This window comes from Anomaloglossus baeobatrachus, chromosome 4 (assembly GCF_048569485.1).
Source record: "Anomaloglossus baeobatrachus isolate aAnoBae1 chromosome 4, aAnoBae1.hap1, whole genome shotgun sequence".
Taxonomy (NCBI): Eukaryota; Metazoa; Chordata; class Amphibia; order Anura; family Aromobatidae; genus Anomaloglossus; species Anomaloglossus baeobatrachus.
In genome coordinates, this window is record NC_134356.1 from 2,041,405 (window position 1) to 2,053,532 (window position 12,128).

General features: G+C 48.9%; 1 protein-coding gene across 4 annotated transcripts in view; it reads right to left on the reverse strand.

Moving 5' to 3' along the window:
* Positions 1-12,128, reverse strand: part of PTPRO (protein tyrosine phosphatase receptor type O) — a 468,010-nt gene that overhangs the window by 96,833 nt on the left and 359,049 nt on the right. The gene's annotated exons all lie outside the window — the stretch shown is intronic.

Here is a 12,128-nt window from a genome sequence, read left to right on the forward strand (position 1 = left end):
GCAGTCAATAGTCACTGGGTGCAGTCACTAGTCACTGGGTGCAGTCAATAGTCACTGGGTGCAGTCAATAGTCACTGGGTGCGAACACTCATCACTGGGTGCAGTCACTGGGTGCGGTCACTAGTTACTGGGTGCAGTCACTGGGTGCGATCACTAGGTACTAGGTGCAGTCACTGTGCTGTTTCTATTTGTCTTAATTAAAACTGTTATTTGATGTTTTTCATGCCTGTCTCTGCTGCCATCTACTGGTCAGACCTTTCGGCTCCTCTGTTTCTTTTGCCCAGCCCATGGGAGTGTCTGATGACCCTCTTGCATCACTTCCTGGGATTTTCATTCCAGCCAGAACTTTTGTGAGAGCAACATCTCTTATTGGAGCTGCTAGAAGCAAAGTCTTCTGACCACACGTAGTAGCTACAGAGGCAAGCATCACTGGAAGATTTCAATGCCAAGTACTTGGATTACTGCACTCTGCATGTCCTAACCTTTGGAGAAAATAAACCACCATTGTTTCATCTCAGCTTGTGCATGTTTTCACTCTGAAGTGCTCTGGTCCTGTCTGCCCCACCTATAGGAAAAACGAAGGTAAGACTCTCACAACCTCTCACAACTACGCACCTTCCATCGCCTTTAAGTGGGGACAGAACAGTCAGAAGACTGCTTAAGAGCTCAATACCCCGGCTACAGATCCCTAAGAGCCCTGTAACTTCCCATGTAATCTGCCTAGCAACAAGCCTTGTGCACTAGTCTGCCTGCACAGTGCATGCCTGGACAATAGTGATGGGTAAAATGCGATTTTTTGGTGAGCCGGCTCTTTTGGATCGGCTCACCAAAAAGAGTCGGCTCTTTTGGCTCTGAAAACGGCTCTTCATTTCCTATTACCTTTGGCTTTAAATTTGAAGCCCAATTCTGGTATGTTTTAACCCATGATTGTATACCTTTTAGTAAAAATCTACACATGTGCCAATTTATGACATAAAACAGAATAGTTTCCAGAATAACCAGATTTTATATTATTTGCTGTAAAAACTTTAACAAACACAATGTTTGATAAAAAAAAAGTGCAGAAATCAAACAAGTGCAATTCAATTAGCTCAACACTACTGGCAATTGTATGCAAAATCGGATGTGATTTGAGAGTGCTGCACTGCCTTGTATAGGACTAGTTCTGTGCATGAAGGTGGTCCCTCAGATTGGCACTGCTATCATGTAACAGGGGCTGCTGGGAGGTTATTCACCAGAAACAACAGAACCATTCCAAGTTGCACTAGCTAATGGTGCATTTACACAGTCGATGCAGCACCCGAGCCTGCGATCCAGTGATGCGATCCAGCATCGCGGATCATTTGTTCTCTTCCATTCAAGTGAATGGGAGAGAACAAGGGACGCACATTTACATCCGCTGTTTCTCCCTCGCTCAGCGAGGATTTACAAGCTGGCGGTAAATAACTAGAATCAGGCGAAATCCAGATGTCAGTGTTCCTTTAATAAAGTGCCTGACTGCCTGACTGCTGCTTGCTTGTCACAGATTGGAGGGGGCGGGGCTGTGAGTCAGTGCTATGTGCGGCAGCAGGAGGAGCATGCATTCTCAGTCTCCTGGATAAGATCAGAGTGACTACGGCCGGGAGGGAGGGGCCGAGAGGGGACTGACTGTGGAACGGAACTGGCAAAGAGCCGTTTACATTTCAATTGGCTCCCTGCCAGGAGCCGACTCATATGATTCACTATGAAGAGCCGGCTCTTAGAGCCGGCTCGTTCAGGAGCTACCCATCACTACTGGACAAGCCTAAGGGGAAGCTCTCCCATCTGCCACGTCCTGTGTCACCTCTGCTTGCATTGTAAAGGGACAGTTTATGCACCTGCTGTTTCCCTCTTGCTATACTCCTTCTATAGACTTGCAGTACATTATACCTCATTACTACACATCGCTGCACTGCGAACCCCAAGTTTTACTAAAGACACCTTGGGAATCTCATCAGGGAGTCCTTGCAGAGCTGCACAACGATTTTTGGACCCCTATTCAAAAGTCAAGTTTCTTAAAGAGACAGTACACCTTATATAAAAATGGCCGAAAAAGACCTCGGACAGTTCCCCACTGCTGAAACAGAGCGAATACAATCTGATACTGTCCATTATGAAGCCCAGGAGGCAGATCCCACGCTTTCAGCAGACCAAGTTGTCCGACCGAAGCGCTCTTCCAAACCCACGATAAAGGCCGCTGAAAACTATCACACTATGAAAGATGAGCTATGTGAACACCTGGAAGAACAGTGGGAACGAGTCACCTATTACATGTCAAGACTTGAATCCTCATCAGGTGATGCCGCATGCTTACTAGCCGCTATGGAACGGCTGAACACAGCTCATGAAAGATACAAGAGACTGTCAACAAGGTACATTACCTTTCTAAAAGACTCTAAAATTGATGAAGCTCTTTCAGACCTGAGCAAGGCAGAAGAGGTGGACAAGGAAAGAGATGCCAAAGTGCAAAATGCCATAGACAAGGCAGAACACCGTATCTCTCACCAGCAAGAAACCAGATCACACCGATCAACCTCATCTAGACGTTCCTCTCGGTCATCCGGGTCATCATCCTCAAGAGGCTCAGCCCTGAGCGACAGGATACTAGAGGCCCGCATAAGAGCAGAGGACTCCAAGGTGAGGCGTTCCTTCACAGAAAGAGAAGTAGAAGCAGAAGCCCTTGCAAAAGCAGAAGCCGCTAAAGCGGAAGCCAAAAGGGCAGAAGCGAAGGCTCAGATAAAGATTCTTCAGTCACAGATGGAAGAGGAAGTTGCGCTAGCTAAAGTGAGACTACTTGAGCAAGCATTGATCCAAGGTCCTGATCCAGCTGACTCGCCACCACTGGAAGCAGACAATCCAGTTGATCGCACAAGAGACTATGTACTGAATCAGTTACCTGTAGCAACTCCGGTTTGCAGTACCGTCCAAGCCGACAACACCGAAACCTCCAACTTACCTCTACCAGTGCCAGTGCCACCTAAAGCACCCAAGCAAATTAATAACAGTCACCAAGAGGTGCCCTCTCAAACACAGCCACCACAGCAAGATGGCAACCAAGTGTTTCCTGACCCACTTCCACAGCTCAAGCAGCGGTCATCAGAATCTACAGAGGCTAAACCACAGCTCAACCCTGCAGCAACGTCATTTTACCCGGGAACATCTCATCCATTCATGCCAGTCAGCCCATACGCCCCAGGGGCATCACGAGTCGTCGTGGCAACAAGTGGTGAGAAATCAGATATGTCTGAGTTTGCCAGGTTCATGGTGAGCAGAGAGCTAATCAACACTAGTCTCACGAAATTCGATGATCGTGCAGAGAGCTACAGGGCCTGGAAAGCAACTTTCAAGGCAGCCATCGCAAATCTCAACTTCACTGCGGAACAGGAGCTCGACCTCCTGATCAAGTGGTTGGGCCCAGGCTCTACAAACCGTATCAAGAGCCTCAGAACTGTCTATGTGGGACAAGCAGAAGCAGGTCTCGCTGCTGCATGGCAGAGACTGGAACGCACCTTTGGCAGCGCAGAAGCAATAGAGAAAGCCCTATTCAAGAGACTGCAGGACATCCCAAAGATCAACCTTAAAGAAGTCCACAAGCTTCAAGACCTAAGTGATCTGCTCATGGAGCTGGAGCTCGCCAAAAGAGACCCTCGTCTGTCTGGGCTGTGCTACCTGGATACAGCCCATGGAGTGAACCCAATCGTGGTGAAGCTGCCATACAGTCTGCAGGAGAAATGGGCAACGTCAGTCTCAAGGTACAAAAGAATGAATGACGTCACTTTTCCCCCATTTATTCAGTTCTGCAAGTTCATTGACGAGCAGGCCCAGATGAGGAACGACCCCAGCCTCGACTTCCTAGAGTTCAACACTTCGGCAGCTGCAACATCATCATCATCAAGGTATGAAGGTGCCATACACAAACGCAGAGACATTAAGAACACTGTGAGTGTCAGGAAGACTGAGCTACCATCACCTGCAGCACGCACAGATAAACAGAACACCATCTCATCACGAGATAAGTCTTTCAATCAAGAATGTCCCATCCATAAAAAACCGCATTCACTGAACAAGTGCAGAGGGTTTAGATCTAAAACCCTACAGGAGCGCAAGAAAGTCCTCACAGAGCTTGGGATCTGTTTCAAATGCTGCGCATCACTTGAACACATGGCCAAGGACTGTAAATCCATTGTCAAGTGTGAGGAGTGTCATAGCGAAAAACACGTTTCAGCCATGCACCCAACCCAGCTAGCTAGAGACACACCGGCTGCAGTCACCACCACTCCCACTCCAAGTCATGGCGGGGAGCCCAAGAATCAGACTGACACCACCACAGCCGTCTCCTGCTCATGCTCAGAGGTATGGGGAGAGGGCCAAACACAGAAATGTTGTGCCCGAATATGCCTCATCAAGGTTTATCCTGAGGGACATCCAGAAAAGGCAATGAAGGTGTATGCCATCATAGACGACCAAAGCAACCGGTCCCTAGCAGGAACCAAATTCTTTGAAGCCTTCGGAATTATTGGACCATCAGAACCCTACACCTTGAACACCTGCTCAGGTCGCATTGAGACTAGCGGCAGAAGAGCCCAGGGATTCATTGCTTCTCCTATCAATGGGAAGACTGAAATACCTCTACCAACGCTCGTTGAATGTGACCAAATACCCAGCCACAGGAATGAAATTCCTACCCCAGAAGCTGCATTTCATCAACCACACCTAAGACACCTCGCTAGTGTTATTCCACCTCTGGACAATAACGCAGAGATTCTACTCCTGCTCGGCAGAGACAATCTAAGGGTACACAAGGTGCGACAGCAGTGTAATGGGCCTGACTATGCACCATACGCCCAGAGACTGGACTTGGGATTGGTAGTCATAGGAAATGTGTGCGTTGATCGATCAGAAATTGATTCCTTCAAGACTTATGTGCATGGAGATGGGCGCACAACCTGCTTAAAGCCATGTCCTCATCACTATGGAGTGAAAGAGAAGGCTCCAGACACAATACAGCTACCTGACATCGCTTCTTCTCTGCATATCGACAACTTGGGAAGATCAGTCTTTCACACAACCAAGGACGACGATAAAGTAGCCTTGTCAGTAGAGGACAGAGAATTCATCGGAATAATGGACTGTGAGTTTTCTAAAGACAAAACCAACCATTGGGTCTCTCCATTACCCTTCCGATCTACCAGGGTAAGACTCCCAAACAACCGAGCTCAAGCTCAGACCAGATTTAACTCTCTTCAGCGTTCTATGAGCAGCAAACCTGAAATGAGAGAACATAGCGTCGCCTTTATGGACAAGGAAGTCTGCAACAACCTAGCAGAACCCGTACCAGCTGAACTGAATCCAGCAGATCACGCAAGTTCTTTTGCTAACTCTTCTTGGCTTACAGGTCCAGAGTTCCTGCTGAGACAGTCAGAAGAAGGTGCCCAGGAAGCCTTCAGCATCCTAGATCCAGACAACGATCCAGATGTCCGAGCTGAAGTCAATACCCTGGCCACCAGTGCAGAAAAAACTTCCAACCTCAGTTGCCAACGTTTTGAACGTTTCTCCAGCTGGATGAGGCTCGTCAGGACTGTCGCTAGGTTAGTGCATATCGCCAGATGCTGTCGTACTGACCTTAAAACCAAAGACTGTCATCGCTGGCATGTCTGCCACAAAGCCCTTTCTGCTGAGGACATCTCCCATAGCGAGTCCCTCATAATACGCCACCTCCAACAGAGTGAATTCGCCATAGAATGGAAGTGTTTATACAACAAACAGCAGATTCCATTAAGAAGTCCTCTCGCCAATTTAAACCCAGTCATTGACAGTTTCGGCTTACTGAGAGTTGGTGGTCGTTTAAATCAGGCTCATCTTGGAGTTGCAGAACAAAATCCTCTCATCATTCCAAACAAACACCATGTTACAGTCTTGCTGATCCGACACCACCATGAAAAGACTGAACACCAAGGCAGGCAAATTACAGAAGGTGCTTTACGGTCTGCAGGCCTCTGGATTATTGGAATGAAGAGACGTGTAGCACAAATACTACACGATTGTGTGCACTGTCGTAAAGCGAGAGGAAAACAACTGTACCAGCAAATGGCTGACTTGCCTACAGACAGACTTTCCACAGAGCCACCTTTCACCTACGTGGGCCTAGACGTTTTCGGACCATGGATGGTGTCCACACGCAGAACTCGCGGAGGCCAAGCAAACAGCAAGCGGTGGGCTGTGTTATTCACCTGCATGAGTGTTCGAGCCGTTCACATTGAGGTGTTAGAGTCCATGGATACCTCCAGCCTAATCAACGCCTTGAGAAGGTTCCTTGCCATCAGAGGACCAGTGAAACAGCTGAGGTCTGACCGTGGAACCAACTTCGTCGGTGCATGTAGAGAACTGAACATCGACACCAAACCTATCCAAGATCAGCTGGCAGAGAAAGGTTGCACCTGGATCTTCAATCCCCCTCACAGTTCTCACATGGGAGGCTCCTGGGAGAGGATGATCGGGATTTCACGCAACATCTTGAACTCCATGCTAATGGACGTCAATTCCTCAAGACTCACACATGAGACTCTAGTCACTCTTTTAGCTGAAGTCTCAGCCATTATCAATTCAAGACCCCTTGTGCCGGTGACCATGGATCCAGAAACACCAACCATATTAACTCCTACTATTCTCATTACCCAAAAAACTGACAACGTGGTAATGCCCAGCGGAGAGTTCACCCACGCGAACACTTATCAAAAACACTGGAAACGGGTTCAATACTTGGCTGACTACTTCTGGAACCGATGGAGGAAGGAATACCTCACCATTCTTCAAGGAAGAAAGAAGTGGCGACATCCCAAGCCGAACCTCAAGGAAGGAGACCTAGTCCTCATGAAAGATCAGACCACAGAAAGGACTGACTGGCCTATGGGACTAATTACTAGGATACTGCCTAGTCAGGACGGCAATGTTCGGAAGGTGGAGCTAAAGGTCATCAGGAAAGGTGAGACGAAGACCTTTGCAAGGCCAATCCACGAACTTGTTCTGCTTTTGCCCATAGAGAGCGACCCTACAGGATGAACGCTACCGGACCTGAACTTTGAGCCATCCTTCTTGTTTTGGACTCAATTGAGCTTGTTTTTGCATTTAACATGCCTTTCCTTTCAGGTTGTATTATGGACTCAATAGTGAAATCCCCAAGGTGAATTTCAGACGGGGAGTGTGCTGTTTCTATTTGTCTTAATTAAAACTGTTATTTGATGTTTTTCATGCTTGTCTCTGCTGCCATCTACTGGTCAGACCTTTCGGCTCCTCTGTTTCTTTTGCCCAGCCCATGGGAGTGTCTGATGACCCTCTTGCATCACTTCCTGGGATTTTCATTCCAGCCAGAACTTTTGTGAGAGCAACATCTCTTATTGGAGCTGCTAGAAGCAAAGTCTTCTGACCACACGTAGTAGCTACAGAGGCAAGCATCACTGGAAGATTTCAATGCCAAGTACTTGGATTACTGCACTCTGCATGTCCTAACCTTTGGAGAAAATAAACCACCATTGTTTCATCTCAGCTTGTGCATGTTTTCACTCTGAAGTGCTCTGGTCCTGTCTGCCCCACCTATAGGAAAAACGAAGGTAAGACTCTCACAACCTCTCACAACTACGCACCTTCCATCGCCTTTAAGTGGGGACAGAACATTCACTGGGTGTGGTCACTAGTCACTGGGTGCGGTCACTAGTCACTGGGTGCAGTCAACAGTCACTGGGTGCGAACACTCATCACTGGGTGCAGTCACTGGGTGCGGTCACTAGTTACTGGGTGCAGTCACTGGGTGCGGTCACTAGTTACTGGGTGCAGTCACTGGGTGCGATCACTAGTTACTAGGTGCAGTCACTGGGTGCGGTCACTAGTTACTGGGTGCAGTCACTGGGTGCGATCACTAGTTACTAGGTGCAGTCACTGGGTGCGGTCACTAGTTACTGGGTGCAGTCACTAGGTGCGGTCACTAGTTACTGGGTGCAGTCACTGGGTGCGATCACTAGTTACTAGGTGCAGTCACTGGGTGCGGTCACTAGTTACTGGGTGCAGTCACTGGGTGCGATCACTAGTTACTGGGTGCAGTCACTGGGTGCGATCACTAGTTACTGGGTGCAGTCACTGGGTGTGATCACTAGTTACTGGGTGCAGTCACTGGGTGAGATCACTAGTTACTGGGTGCAGTCACTGGGTGCGATCACTAGTTACTGGGTGCAGTCACTGGGTGTGATCACTAGTTACTGGGTGCAGTCACTGGGTGTGATCACTAGTTACTGGGTGCAGTCACTGGGTGTGATCACTAGTTACTGGGTGCAGTCACTGGGTGCGATCACTAGTTACTGGGTGCAGTCACTGGGTGCGGTCACTAGTTACTGGGTGCAGTCACTGGGTGCGATCACTAGTTACTGGGTGCAGTCACTGGGTGTGATCACTAGTTACTGGGTGCAGTCACTGGGTGCAGTCACTAGTCACTGGGTGCAGTCACTAGGTGCAATCACTCGTCACTGGGTGTGGTCACTGGTCACTGGGTGCGATAACTCATCTCTGGGTGTGGTCACTAGTTACTGGGTGCGGTCACTAGTTACGGTCACTCATCACTGGGTGCAGTCACTAGTTACTGGGTGCGATCACTGGGTGCGGTCACTCGTCACTGGGTGCGGTCACTCGTCACTGGGTGCGGTCACTGGTCAGCGTCATTGGGTGCAGTCACTAGTCACTCACCAGGTCATTAGTCACTGGGGGCGGCCACTAGTCACTGGGTGTGGTCACTGGGTACTGTCACTGGTCATGGTCACAACAGCCGTGTAATGTCTGCAAGAGGCTGTATTCTCAAAAGACTGCCTCAGACAGACCTGGCACTAGCCTCTCCATCTGGCAGATTCCCGAGGAACCCGACCTTCACACTTTAACCCCTGCACAGGGATCGGGTCTTACAATGGGGCCCACTAGATTGCTGCCATGGAAGGACTGCTGCTTGGATGAGCGATACAGAGGTGAGAAAAGTCAAGATATCTAGGCTAGAACCAGGAGGCCAGCAAAGGTACAAAATCAGCAGACAAAGAATGGTCAGGAAACAGGCATTCAACAAGTAACACAGACAAACCAGACAGAGGCAGAGGAAACCATAACTGGCAGTGAGAATCAGAGGCTCAAGGGTTAAAAAAAGAAGACAGCCCTACCATCTCTTATAAAATAACCAGCATCGCTCTAACAAAGGAGTGGCACCTCTCAGTGACCCAGGTGGGAACAGAGGGGGCAGGCATTGGCCTGGAGGTGACAAGACGCTCGTCACTGGGTGCACTCACTGTTCATTGGGTGCAGTCACAATTCAGAAGTCACTGAGCAGGGACACTAGTCAGAGGTCACTGGGCGGAGTCACCCATCAATGGGTGCAGTCACAAGTTAGAGGTCACTGGGAGGAGTCACCAGTCAGAGGTTACTGGGCGCAGTCACCCATCAATGGGTGCAGTCACAAGTTAGAGGTCACTGGGAGGAGTCACCAGTCAGAGGTTACTGGGCGCAGTCACCCATCAATGGGTGCAGTCATAAGTCAGAGGTCACTGGGTGGGGACACAAGTCAGAGGTCATTGGACGCGGTCACAAATCAGAAATCACTGGGCAGGAACACAAGTCAGAGGTCACAAGTCAGAGGCCAATGGGCGGAGTGACCCATCAATAGGTGCAGTCACAAGTCAGAGGTCACTGGGCGCAGTCACTGGGTGTGGTCACTCGTCACTGGGTGCAGTCACTGACTGCAGAACTGGTCACTAAGTGTGGTCAATGGGTGCGGTCATTTTCACTGGGTACCATGTCAGGGTCACTCATCACTGGGTGCAGTCACTGGCCACTGGGTGCGTGGTTTTCGTGGCTCCGTAGACTTTAAGCCCCCATGTATTGTTTTGATGCTTGATTGGTAGTAAAATGAGTACAAGGCCCTGCCGGGGTCACCTTCTGCCCCCATCTACAGTGGGGGAAATAAGTTTTTGACACTGTCGATTTTGCAGTTTTCCCACCTACAAAGAATGGAGAGGTCTATAATTTTTGTCATAGGTAACTTCTACTGTTACAGACAGAATAAAAAAAATCCAGAAAATCACATTGCATGATTTTTAAATACTTATTTCAGCCAAGAAAATGCAAATTAATTATTTGATACAATAGAAAAAAAGATCTTATATGGTACAGAAACCTTTGTTTGCAGTTACAGAGGTCAGACGTACTAACTGCTCCTGTGTGAACTTGTTACCAAAAAAACACCTCTCCACCATGGCCAAGACCAAAGAGCTGTCTAAGGACACCAGGGACAAAATTATAGACCTGCACAAGTCTGGCAAGGAATACAGAACAATAGTTAAAGAAGTTGTCCAGTTACCAAAACTGATTTTTTTTTTCTGATAAATCTTGCTAATATGTGCCCCTCAACACATCTATTATGTTTTTTCAGCAAAATTACCTTTTATTGTGCTCTAGCAGCACATGCTCATTGCTGGCTCCAGCTCTGATGGGGTTAATCCCTCTTCTGACTTCCTGGGTTTAGTTCCTACAAGTCCCAGAATTCTTTGTGGCTCTAGGGCGGTGTCTAGCTTATCTAACACACCCACTGTGTGTAACACCCCCACACTCCTCTCCACCCAAAGTCTCCTCCCTGCCTCTTCCCTGTGTGGATGCACTGAGAGAAATCACACAGAGACAGCAGCAGCTGCCAGCTCTGCACAACCAGGGGAAGAAAGTGTGTGTGTGTGAGTGTGTGTGAGTGTGAGTGTGTGTGTGAGTGTGAGTGAGTGCAGAAATTATGATTATTAGCCGGCGCAACATGTGAAAAAAATAATTGGGGAAAAAAAGTGAGGGGGTGATGAGATTGCTTTTTTTCCCTCTTGCCTAGTCTGTGTCGTCCGTATCATCCGCAAACCGCATATGACCGGATCCTGTGGATTAAATGTGCAGCGCATGCAACTGTTATTTTAACGGATCCTTCTGCAGCGGGACACAGAATTTATCGGCCGGCACTGGAGTCAGCTGACTCCTGATCTCACAGCCCGCACACGCTACGATGGCTGCAGGTGGGCTCATTCACATGACCGTTCCGTTTGTCCTGGTCAGTTCATGTTTTTTTGCGGCCCCACAGACAGGAACATCTTTTCAATGTCTTTTGTGTAGGATCGGATGGCACACGGTAGCACTTCCATGTGCATCCGATCCTACAAAAAAATAAAACACATCGGATGCCGTATGTCCGCTCCGTTATTATGGAACATGTCCTATTCTGTTCCGTAATAACGAACCGTGACTCAATACAAGTCAATGGGTCCGCAAAATTCCCGGAAGCAACACGGAAGCACTTCCATGTGACTTCCATTGGGTGCCCGTGCAGTCAGTGTCCCACTCCAGCCCCAGCCCCGCGGCTGCCCGCTCAGCAGTGTCAGCAGCGGCCCGCTCAGCAGTGTCAGCAGCGCCCCGCACTGCAGTGTCAGCAGCCGCGGGGCTGACAAGCGCTACCGTCAGGAGGTTAGTAAGTTCATTACCTACGGTGATGAAGTCCTGCCCTCCTGACGTCAGCGGTCGTCACTGCCATCTATGCCCGCCGCTTGTCACATCACCTCTCGCTGTCGACCCGAGACTGACTAGTGGTGACGTCACGGGCCGCTCGCGATACTTGGTTTGTGAAGGCGGCGGTCATTGAACTCGGTGACAGCGCTGCTGTCAGGAGTTCAGCGATCATCGCAGGTAATATACCTCGCTAACCTCCTGATAGCAGCACTCGTCATGCCCTGCAGTGACCTGGGCTGACCTATTGATGTTAGCTCAGGTCACTGCACGGCTCTACCAGCAAATAGGGAAGATTCTGTTCTTCATTGACTGGGACATTGACTATGGTATGGATCGTCGTGGGACCCCCTTGTATTACACCAGACCTGGATTTGTTTTTCTTTCTAATAAATTGGTGAAAGAGGGAATGTGTTGGGGAGTGTTTTTCCAAATAAAAATGTGTTTGTTGTCTTTTTTTTTATTACTGCCTGAGTTTGTGATGTCGGGTATCTGATACACGCCTGACATCACTAACCCCAGGGCTTGATGCCAGGTGACATTACACATCTGGTATT